This window comes from Struthio camelus, chromosome 32 (genome assembly GCF_040807025.1).
Source record: "Struthio camelus isolate bStrCam1 chromosome 32, bStrCam1.hap1, whole genome shotgun sequence".
Lineage (NCBI taxonomy): Eukaryota > Metazoa > Chordata > Aves > Struthioniformes > Struthionidae > Struthio > Struthio camelus.
In genome coordinates this window covers 680,449-691,693 of record NC_090973.1, presented here as the reverse complement: position 1 = coordinate 691,693, position 11,245 = coordinate 680,449, and the positions used below count along the sequence as shown (strand labels likewise).

At 72.4% G+C, this 11,245-nt stretch overlaps 1 long non-coding RNA gene across 1 annotated transcript; it reads left to right on the top strand.

The window, feature by feature from the left end:
* Positions 1–8,538: 8,538 nt before the first annotated feature.
* On the top strand, positions 8,539–11,187 carry LOC138063613 (uncharacterized). The gene is made up of 3 exons (XR_011137114.1): positions 8,539–8,708; positions 10,229–10,343; positions 11,062–11,187. It is a non-coding gene; the product is annotated as an uncharacterized lncRNA (long non-coding RNA).
* The last annotated feature ends 58 nt before the right edge of the window (positions 11,188–11,245 follow it).

The window sequence follows — 11,245 nt, the reverse complement described above, 5'->3', positions numbered from 1 at the left end:
TCCCACCCCCCCCCGGTGTGGGGCAGGGGGGGCGGAGCCGCGGGAGCCCCCACCCCCCCGGTTTGGGGCGCCGCCCCGGAGCCGTTGGCCCTGCAGAGGGGGAAGCGGGAGAAGGTGGCCAGCGCCTGTGGGCGGGGCTCGTGACGCCAGGCCACGCCCCCTCCGTGACGACACCCCCCACGGTGCCCCGTGACATCGCACCCACGCATGTCTGCCGCCCTGTGACGTCACTCCTCCGCGGAGGAGGGGGGGTTCCCCGCCCTGTGACGTCACGCCCACCCAGGACCCCGCCGCGGCCGGGCGATGCGGCTCCCGCTGTGACGTCACGCTCGCCCCGCCCCTCTCTCGGTCACGCGCCGCCGGCGGCCCCACCCGAGCGGCCTCGGGCTGCGGCAGGTCGCGGCGCCGCCACGTGGCGGCCGAGGGCGCCGCCCGCCGCAGGCCCCGCCCCCCGCCGCAAGCCCCGCCCCCAGCGCCCTGCGCGGCTCCCGTGGCCCCGCCCTCTGGGGGGAGCCGCGCGGCCTCACGGGAAGCGTAGTCCCGCCCCGCCGCCATCTTGGGCGCCGCGCGGCCTCACGGGAAGTGTAGTCCCGATCCCCCACCACCACCCTCCGGACTTCCGCCATCTTGGGCGCCCCGCGGCCTCACGGGAAGTGTAGTCCCGAGCCCCCCCACCACCCCCCGGGCTTCCGCCATCTTGGGCGCCGCGCGGCCTCACGGGAAGTGTAGTCCCGCCCCCTGCCCACAACCATAGAGTTCCCGCCCCGGGCGGAGGCGGCGGCCGGGCTCTGCCGTTTATTTTGGGGGGGGGGGGGGGGGGGACCCCGAGCCGCGGGGGCCGCGGTAAAAACAGGACAATTAAAAAGCCGTCGCCGGAGGGGGGGGGTGGGGGGGGGCCGGCAAGGCCCAGCCCCCCCCCCCGCAGCGCCCCCCCCCCAACCCGGGGGCGCCGCCCCAGCGTTAACCCTTCCCGTCCAGGGGGTCCGCGTACACCGTCACCCTGCCGGGGGCTGCGGGGAAGGGGGGGGTGAGGGACTGGGGGGGGACCCCAACCCACAGGACCACCCCCAAAACCCATCAGGGTCCCCCCCACCAGCCCCCCCATCCCCCAGGGTGCCCCCCACCAGCCCCCCCAAACCCCTCAGGGTGCCCCCCCAAACCCCTCAAGATCCCCCCCACCAGCCCCCCATCCCTCAGGGTCCCCCCCACCAGCCCCCCCATCCCCCAGGGTGCCCCCCACCCCTCAGGGTGCCCAAATCCCTCAAGGTGCCCCCCACCAGCCCCCCCCCATCCCTCAGGGTGCCCCCCAAACCCCTCAGGGTCCCCCCCAACCAGCCCCCCACCCCTCAGGGTGCCCCCCAAACCCCTCAGGGTCCCCCCCAACCAGCCCCCCATCTCAGGGCCCCCCCAAAACCCCTCAGGGTTCCCCCCAACCAGCCCCCCATCATTCAGGGCCCCCCCAAACCCCTCAAGGTCCCCCCCCACCAGCTCCCTCACCCCTCAGGGTGCCCCCCAAACCCCTCAGGGTCCCCCCCAACCAGCCCCCCATCCCTCAGGGTCCCCCCCAACCAGCCCCCCATCTCAGGGCTCCCCCAAAACCCCTCAGGGGTCCCCCCAACCAGCCCCCCATCATTCAGGGCCCCCCCAAACCCCTCTGGATCCCCCCCACCCCTCAGGGTGCCCCCCAAACCCCTCAAGATCCCCCCCACCAGCCCCCCCACCCCTCAGGGTGCCCCCCAAACCCCTCAGGGTCCCCCCCAAACCCCTCAAGATCCCCCCCACCAGCCCCCCCACCCCTCAGGGTGCCCCCCAAACCCCTCAGGGTCCCCCCCAACCAGCCCCCCATCTCAGGGCCCCCCCAAAACCCCTCAGGGGTCCCCCCAACCAGCCCCCCACCCCTCAGGGTGCCCCCCAAACCCCTCAGGGTCCCCCCCAACCAGCCCCCCATCTCAGGGCCCCCCCAAAACCCCTCAGGGGTCCCCCCAACCAGCCCCCCACCCCTCAGGGTGCCCCCCAAACCCCTCAAGATCCCCCCCACCAGCCCCCCACCCCTCAGGGTCCCCCCCAAACCCCTCAAGATCCCCCCACCAGCCCCCCCACCCCTCAGGGTGCCCCCCAAACCCCTCAGGGTCCCCCCCCAACCAGCCCCCCATCTCAGGGTCCCCCCCAAACCCCTCAAGATCCCCCCCACCAGCCCCCCCACCCCTCAGGGTGCCCCCCAAACCCCTCAGGGTCCCCCCCAACCAGCCCCCCATCTCAGGCCCCCCCCCAAAACCCCCTCAGGGCCCCCCCCCGCCCCTCAGGGTCCCCCCAAACCGCCCCCCCCCCCCGCTCACCTTGTCTGTGCACCTGCCAGATGTGATCCCAGGCTGCCGGCAGGAAAGGGTGCAAAACGGTCGGGGGGGGGGGGAGCCGGCCCCCCTGCCCCACGGCCAGCCCCACGCCCCCCCCCCCACACCACAGCCTCCGGCCTCCCCCCGCCCCACAGCCTGCCCCTGTCCCCTGGCCTGCCCCATGGCCCCGGTCCTCCCCCTGCCCCACGGCCCCCAGCACCCCCCACACCGCAGCCTGCCCCCCGGCCCCAGTCCTCCCCCTGCCCCACAGCCAACTCTATAGCCCCCCGGCCCCGGTCCTCCCCACAGCCAGCCCCGCGGCCCCCCAGCCCCGGTTGTCCTCCAGCCCCACGGCCAGGTCCCCCTCCAGCCCCACGGCCTGGTCCTCCCCACGCCCCCGGCCTCCCCCCGACCAGCCCCACGGCCTGGTCCTCCCCACGCCCCCGTCCTCCCCCCGGCCAGCCCCACGGCCGGGCCCTCCCCCCGGCCAGCCCCACGGCCTGGTCCTCCCCACGGCCAGCCCCACGGCCAGCCCCCCGGCCCAATCGTCCCCCCCCCCCCCCAGCATTACCTTGCGCGTGGTAGCTGCGGGCGGCTTCCCAATCCGGGGGGCTCATGGCCTCGGCGCCGGGTCCCGCCGCGGCGGCCGCCTCTTCCTCCTCCTCCTCCTCCTCCGCCGTCGCCCCCCCACACCCCGACCTCGGCCCGGGGCCCCCCCCCGGCCTGCCCGGCCCCCGGCTCGTTGATGAACGAGAGCCCCCACTCGTTCTGGAAGATGGCGCCCAAGTGGGGCTGGGGCGGGCGCCCGGGGTGCGGCGGCGAGGAGGAGGAGGAGGCCGGGCCGCCGTGGGGCAGGCCGGGGGCGGCCGTGCGGAGGGCCGAGGCGGGTACGGTGGGGGGGGGCGGCGGCGGCGGGCGCTCCAGGTTCTCCTTGAGCTTGCTGGCGTAGCTGATTTTGGGGAGGGTGCGGGCCCGGCTGCTGCCCACGGGGAAGGCGGGCGGCGGGCGGAAGAGCAGCCAGGCCTCGGCGGGGGCCGCCGGGGCGCTCGCCTGGCGCTCGGGCGAGGAGGAGGAGGAGGAGGAAGAGGAGGAGGAGGAGGAGGCCGAAGCGGGCGGGGGGCAACCCCGGCGCGGGCCGGCCCGGCCGCCGTTGGCCTCGGGGGGCCCGTGGCCGTTGGGGCTGGGCCCCCACTCCTTGGCGGGGCCGCCGGGGCGGAAGCTCTTGCGGTAGGACGGGGGCAAGGGGCGGCCGTAGTGGTGGGGGCGGTGCGGGGGGGGCCGGGCGGCTGCTTCGCGCTCCCCCCCGGCCGTCGGGGCCGCCCCCCGCCTCCCGGGGCTGCCCGGGGGCTGCTCGGCCTCGCCGCCGCCGCCGGGGGGGGGTCCGAGGGGGGCGGCGCCGTCGCCGCGAAGCCGTTCGACTCCCACGAGCCTGCGGGGACGGGAGGGTTAGCGGGAGTGGGGGGACCCCCCCCCAGCAGCCCTCACCCCCCCCGGGGACCCGCTATGGGGCAGGGAGGGGAGGGGGCAAAGGGGAGGGTTAGCGGGACCACGGGGACCCCCCCCCCAGCAGCCCTCACCCCCCCCGGGGACCCGCTATGGGGCAGGGAGGGGAGGGGGCAAAGGGGAGGGTTAGCGGGAGTGCAGGGACCCCCCCCAGGGACCCGCTATGGGGCAGGGAGGGGAGGGGGCAAAGGGGAGGGTTAGCGGGAGTGCAGGGCCCCCCCCCCAGCAGCCCTAACCCCCCCCCGGGACCCGCTATGGGGCAGGGAGGGGAGGGGGCAAAGGGGAGGGTTAGCGGGACCACGGGGACCCCCCCCCCAGCAGCCCTCACCCCCCCCGGGGACCCGCTATGGGGCAGGGAGGGGAGGGGGCAAAGGGGAGGGTTAGCGGGACCACGGGGACCCCCCCCAGGGACCCACTATGGGGCAGGGAGGGGAGGGGGCAAAGGGGAGGGTTAGCGGGACCACGGGGACCCCCCCCCCAGCAGCCCTCACCCCCCCCCGGGGACCCGCTATGGGGCAGGGAGGGGAGGGGGCAAAGGGGAGGGTTAGCGGGACCGTGGGGACCCCCCCCAGCAGCCCTCACCCCCCCCAGGGACCCACTATGGGGCAGGGAGGGGAGGGGGCCGGGGGGGGGGCCGCCTCGACCCACTATGGGGCAGAGAGAGGAAGGGGCCGGGGGGGGGCAGCCCGGCCCGCTATGGGGGGGGGGGCTGCGCGGCCCCTCCCTGACCCATAACGGGAGGGAGGGGCTCCCGGTATCCCGGTCGGTGGGGGGGGGAGGAACCACGCGGAGGGCCGCGGCGGCGCCGGGAATGGCGGCGGGTGAGGGGGGGGGGAACCGGGAAGGCGGCGGGGGGGGGGGAACCGGGAAGGCGGCGGGGGGGGGGGAACCGGGAAGGCGGCGGGGGGGGGGGGAACCGGGAAGGCGGCGGGGGGGGGGGGAACCGGGAAGGCGGCGGGGGGGGGGGGAACCGGGAAGGCGGGGGGGGGGGGGGGGGGAACCGGGAAGGCGGGGGGGGGGGGAACCGGTACCTGCGGGGAGGCGGGAGGCGAGGTGGTGCAGCTGCCCGTCGAGCCGGCACTTCTCCTTGCGCAGCGCCAGCAGCCGCGGCCCCCGCGTCTCCTCCATGGTCCCGTTTAGCGCCGCTGCCCGGTCCCGGCCCCGGTCCCGGCCGCCACCGCGCCGCCGCCGCCACGTGACCCGCCCGCTCCGCGCCGCGCTCGCCGCCGCCGCGTCATGTGACCGCCCGGCGCGGACCCGAGGCCGGCAGCGAGCACGTGACCCGCCCCCCCGCCACGTGACTCGCCCGCGCCGGGCCAATCAGAGCGCTCGGCGTCACGCCGCACCTCCCTTCCTCACCCCGCCCGAGTTACTGTAACCCGGGCGCCAGGCGGCCACGTGACCCCGCGGCGGCGCCTTCGCCACGTGACTCGCGGGGAGGTGGGGGTTGGTTTTTTTTGGAGAGGGGGAGGGACGCGCGGCCGGATCTGCATGCTGATTGGCCAGCGGGATGCTGCGCGGGGCGGGGGAGAGCGGGAGGAAGGGAGCGATGGGAGGGAGGGGCTAGGACCGCGGGCTCTGATTGGTCGCGCCGTGCGGGCTCTGCTGCCATTGGGCGGCGCGACAGACCCCGCCCCCTTTGCCCCCCCCAGAGCCGCAACGCCCTCTTCGGTCTCCCTAGCAACCACTTGGCGCCAAAACCCTTCCCTCGGTCTCCTTGGCAACCCCTAGGCGCCATTTTCCCCCCCCTTCCCCCAGCTTCGGCCGCCTCAGGCGGCTTCTGAGGGCCTCAACCCCCCTCCCCGCCCCGGTTTTGAGGGGAAAAACATACAAACCGCCACAAGACACAACCCCAGCGCACGGCCGCCTTCTTCACCCCCCCAAACCGTCACCTCGACGTCTCCGCGGGGGGGGGGGGCGCTGAGGAGAACCGGTAACGCCGCCGGGCTGCCGCCGTGGCGGGGGTGGGGTGGGGAGGGAAGCGGTGCCCCCTCAGGGCGTTTAAAAGCGGCGCGTGGGAGGGGCCGGCAACGGTCGCTCGGTGCGAGGGGGGTGTGGGAGGAAAGCGACGCAATGCGCATGCGCCAGGGCGGAGCGCGCCCTCGCTCCCCCCCCTCCCTTCCTGCGGCAGCCCGCGCGCCTGCGCCAAAGCCGCTTTCCCCCCCCCCAGCACGCCGCAAGCGCGGCTGCGCATGCGCGGGACGGCGCTGCGCCCGCACCGCCCCCTCGTCCCTGCCGCAACCTCTGCGCGCATGCGCTGCCGCGGGTGGGGCGGAGGAGGGGGGAAGGCGAGAAGCGAGCAGCGCGCATGCGCAGGGAGCGGCCCCGCCCGGGGGCGGCGGCGCATGCGCGGTGCGTCGACCTCTTGGCTGGGATGGGCGGGGCCAGCCGGGGTGTTAAAAGAAGGCGGGGGCCAGCGGAGTGGGCGGGGCTCCGAGGGAGCACGTGGGCCGGTTGCAGGAGGGGGCGGGGCCAAACGCTTGGGGGCGGGGCTAACGATAACCTGGGCTGCACCATGCAACGGCTGGGCGGGGCCAACATGAGGGGGCGGGGCCTGTGTCAGTGGGCGGGGCCAGTGCTTTGGGGACTGGGGGGGAATAAGAGGATGTTGGGGGATCCAAGGGGCGGGGTCTAGGAAGGGGGCGTGGCCTACATGAGTGGGTGGGGTGACTGGGGGACATATGGGGCAGGGGGATGGGGGGGTCCAAGGGGGTCCCCTTCTTTGGGAGAGGGAGGGGCTTGGGGAGGGGTTTTGCAGTGGCCCCACCCCCCTGTGGCTCAGTTGGGGGTGGGGCTATACTGGCCCCACCCTTGGAGCACAGGTGGGTGGAGCCACTGGCAGCTCCGCCCCCTGCATGGGGGCTCCCCCAGGGGTGAAGAGACCCCTGATGCCCCCCCCCGCAAGAGGCTGTTGGGGGGATGGGAACTGGGACGAGGAGGGCCCAGGCGTCCGGGCACCTCCATCAGACCCCCCCATCCCCCCCTCCCACCAGGGGCCCAGGCGTCCAGGCACTACCATCAGACCTCCCCTCCCCCCCTCCAAGGGGCCCAGGAGTCCGGGGACCTCCATCAGACCCCCCCATCACCCCCACCCCAGGAGGGGCCCAGGCATCCGAGCCGTTCTCAACCCCCTCCATGCAGGGGGCCCAGGCGTCCCAGCACCCCCCCACCCCCTTTGATGGTTTCACCCCATTAAACAGTCCTGGCCCCCCTGGCCCCCCGAGATGGTACATCCCACCCCCCCGATGGTACATCCCACCCCCCCGATGGTACATCCCCCCCAGATGGTACATCCCCCCCAGATGGTACATCCCCCCCCAAGATGGTACATCCCCCCCCAGATGGTACATCCCCCCCCCAGATGGTACATCCCCCCCCAAGATGGTACATCCCCCCCCAGATGGTACATCCCCCCCCCCAGATGGTACATCCCCCCCCAGATGGTACATCCCCCCCCCAGATGGTACATCCCCCCCCCAAGATGGTACATCCCCCCCAGATGGTACATCCCCCCCAAGATGGTACATCCCCCCCCAAGATGGTACATCCCCCCCCCAAGATGGTACATCCCCCCCCAAGATGGTACATCCCCCCCCAGATGGTACATCCCCCCCAAGATGGTACATCCCCCCCCAGATGGTACATCCCCCCCCGAGATGGTACATCCCCCCCAGATGGTACATCCCCCCCCCCAGATGGTACATCCCCCCCAGATGGTACATCCCCCCCCCAGATGGTACATCCCCCCCCCAGATGGTACATCCCCCCCAAGATGGTACATCCCCCCCCAGATGGTACATCCCCCCCAGATGGTACATCCCCCCCCCAGATGGTACATCCCCCCCCAGATGGTACATCCCCCCCCCAGATGGTACATCCCCCCCCAGATGGTACATCCCCCCCCGAGATGGTACATCCCCCCCAGATGGTACATCCCCCCCCCCAGATGGTACATCCCCCCCCAGATGGTACATCCCCCCCCAGATGGTACATCCCCCCCCGAGATGGTACATCCCCCCCCAGATGGTACATCCCCCCCCCAGATGGTACATCCCCCCCCAGATGGTACATCCCCCCCCGAGATGGTACATCCCCCCCCAGATGGTACATCCCCCCCCCCAGATGGTACATCCCCCCCAGATGGTACATCCCCCCCCCCAAGATGGTACGTTCCCCCCCCCCCCCCCGCAGCCCGGATTTGTATATTTTAATTTCCCCGTTTTTCGCCCCTTTTTGATTAAAAAAAAAAAAGGAAAAAAGACTTTTTTTAAAATAAAACTACGATTCGGGGTTTGTAGCGGCAGCAGCAAATGAAACGGGGCCGGGAGAGCCGCGCGGCCGGGGGGGGGGGGGGGGGGAGGCTCCGCGCTGCGAAATGGGGCGAAACTCCGCAATTCGGGGCACGGCGGGGCGGGGCCAGGGCGCGCCCCGCCCCCTCGCCCCGCCCCCTCCCCCCCCCCCAGCCCAGCGGCAGCGCCGGCGCCCAGCGGCAGCGCCGCGCCCGCAGCCAGCGACCCACCCGCGACCGGACCCACCCGTGACCGGACCCACCCGCGACCGGACCCACCTGGGGACCCACCCGCGACCGGACCCACCCGGGGACCCACTCGGGGACCCACCCGCGACCGGACCCACCCGCGACCGGACCCACCCGGGGACCCACCCGCGACCGGACCCACCCACGGACCCACCCGGGGACCCGACCCACCCGCGACCGGACCCACCCGGGGACCCACCCGCGACCGGACCCACCCGGGGACCCACCCGGGGACCCGACCCACCCGCGACCGGACCCACCCGGGGACCCACCCGCCCCCCCGACCCCACGCGGGACCCACGGCCGCAGCGACCCACGCGGGGGCCCACGCACCGGTATGGGCATCTCCCCTCCCCCCAGCCCAGTATGGACTCCTCCAGCCCAGTACAGCTGTCCCCATCCCAGTAGGGCCCCCCCCATCCCAGTATGGACTCCTCCAGCCCAGTATGGATCCTTCCAGCCCAGTATGGACTCCTCCAGCCCAGTAGGACCCCCCCATCCCAGTATGGACCCTTCCAGCCCAGTATGGCCCCCCCATCCCAGTATGGACCCTTCCATCCCAGTATGGATCCTTCCATCCCAGTATGCCTCCTTCCATCCCAGTATGGCTCCTTCTATCCCAGTATGGACTTCTCCATCCCAGTACAGCTGCTCCCCATCCCAGTATGGGCCCTTCCATCCCAGTATGGGCCCTTCTATCCCAGTATAGGCCTTTCTATCCCAGTATGGACTCTTCCATCCCAGTATAGATCCTTCTATCCCAGTATGGACTTCTTCATCCCAGTACAGCTGCTCCCCATCCCAGTATGGATCCTTCCATCCCAGTATGGACTCCTCCAGCCCAGTATGGACCCTTCCATCCCAGTATGGATCCTTCCAGCCCAGTATGGACTCCTCCAGCCCAGTACAGCTGTCCCCATCCCAGTAGGGCCCCCCCTCATCTCAGTACAGCCCCCCCCATCCCAGTAGGGCTCCTCTATCCCAGTACGGCCCCCCCCCATCCCAGTATGGGCCCTTCCATCCCAGTATGGACTCCTCCATCCCAGTATGGACCCTTCCAGCCCAGTATGGATCCTTCCATCCCAGTATGGACCCTTCCAGCCCAGTACAGCCGCCCCCCATGCCAGTATGGACCCCCCCATCTGAGTGCGGCCCCTCCCATCCCAGTATAGGCTCTCCATCCCAGTATGGGCTCCCCCCATCCCAGTAGGGCTCCTCTATCCCAGTACTGCCCCCCCATCGTGGTATGGACCCCCCATTCCAGTACAGCCCCCTTCATCCCAGTATGGACCCCCTCCATCCCAGTACTGCTCCCCCCATCCCAGTACAGGCCCTCCATCCCAGTATAGGCTCCCCCCATCCCAGTATAGGCTCCTCCCATCCCAGTACAGCCCCCTCCATCCCAGTAGGGCTGTCCTCCATCCCAGTACAGGCCCCCCATCCCAGTACAGGCCCCCCATCCCAGTACAGCCTCCCCCCATCCCAGTATAGGCTCCCCCCATCCCAGTAGGGCTCCCCCCATCCCAGTAGGGCTCCTCCATCCCAGTATGGTCTCCTCCAGTCCAGTAGGGTCGTCTCCATCCCAGTAGGGCTCTCTCTATTCCAGTATAGGCTGCCCCCATCCCAGTATGGCTCCCCCATCCCAGTACAGCCCTCCCATCCCAGTTTAACCCCCCCAAATCCCAGTTCACCCCCTCAAATCCCAGTATGACACCCCTCAATCCTAGTTGACCCCCCCACCCCAGATGACCCCCCCATCCCAGTTGACCCCCCCCAAATCCCAGTTCACCCCCCATCCCAGTTTGCCGGGGGGGGATCATGCTGGGGGGGCTCTGACCCCCCATCCCCCGCACAGGTGCCGCCGCTCGGGGGTCCCGGGCAGCACGCGGCCATGGGGGCCCCTGCTGCCCCCCCACGCCTCTTCCTCCTCCTCCTCCTCCTCCTCCTCCTCGCCGCCCCCCCGCTGACAGGTACCGCCGGGCGCCTGGGGGGGTCCTGGGGGGGGGATTGAGGGGCTCCTGGGGGGTCCTGGGGGGCTCTGAAGGGGTTTGAGGGGGTCCAGGGGGGATTTGGGGGGGTCCTGGAGGGAGTCTGGGGGGGTCCTAGGGGGTCTGGGAGATCCCAGGAGGGATTTGGGGGGGTCCTAGGGGGTCTGGGGGATCCCAGGAGGGATTTGGGGGTGTCCTGGAGGGGGTTTAGGGGGGGTCTGGGGGGCTCTGGAGGGGTTTGAGGGGGTCCTGGAGGGGGTCTGGGAGGTCCTGGGGGGTCCTGGGGGCTCTGGAGGGGTTTGAGGGGGTCCTGGGGGGATTTGGGGGGGTCCTGGAAGGGGTGTGGGGGGCTCTGGAGGGTCTGAGGGGTCCTGGGGGGATTTTGGGGGGTCCTGGAGGGGGTGTGGGGGGCTCTGGAGGGGTCTGAGGGGTCCTGGGGGGATTTTGGGGGGTCCTGGAGGGGGTGTGGGGGCTCTGGAGGGGTTTGAGGGGGTCCTGGTAGGTGTTTTGGGAGGGTCCTGGGGGGGTCCCAGGAGGGATTTGGGGAGGGTCCAGGGGGGTCGGGGGGCCTAGGAGGGATTTGGGGGGAGTCTGGGGGGTGCTGGGGGTCCTAGAGGGATTTGGGGGGGGGGCTGGGAAGTGGGTGGAGGGTTCAAGGGGTCCCGGGGGGGGGGTCACGTCCCCCGCTGACCCCCCCCAGGGCTGCCCCTGTCTGAGGCCGAGGCCCCCGGGGCCCCCCCACCCCCCACGGCGGGGACCCTGCTCTGGGGGGGGTCGGCGTCGCCCCCCCCGGCCCCCCTGGCGTCGCCCACCACCCCGCAGCAGCTGCCGGGTGAGCAGGGGGCGGGGCTTGCACAAGGAGGGGGCGGGGCTTGCACAGGGAG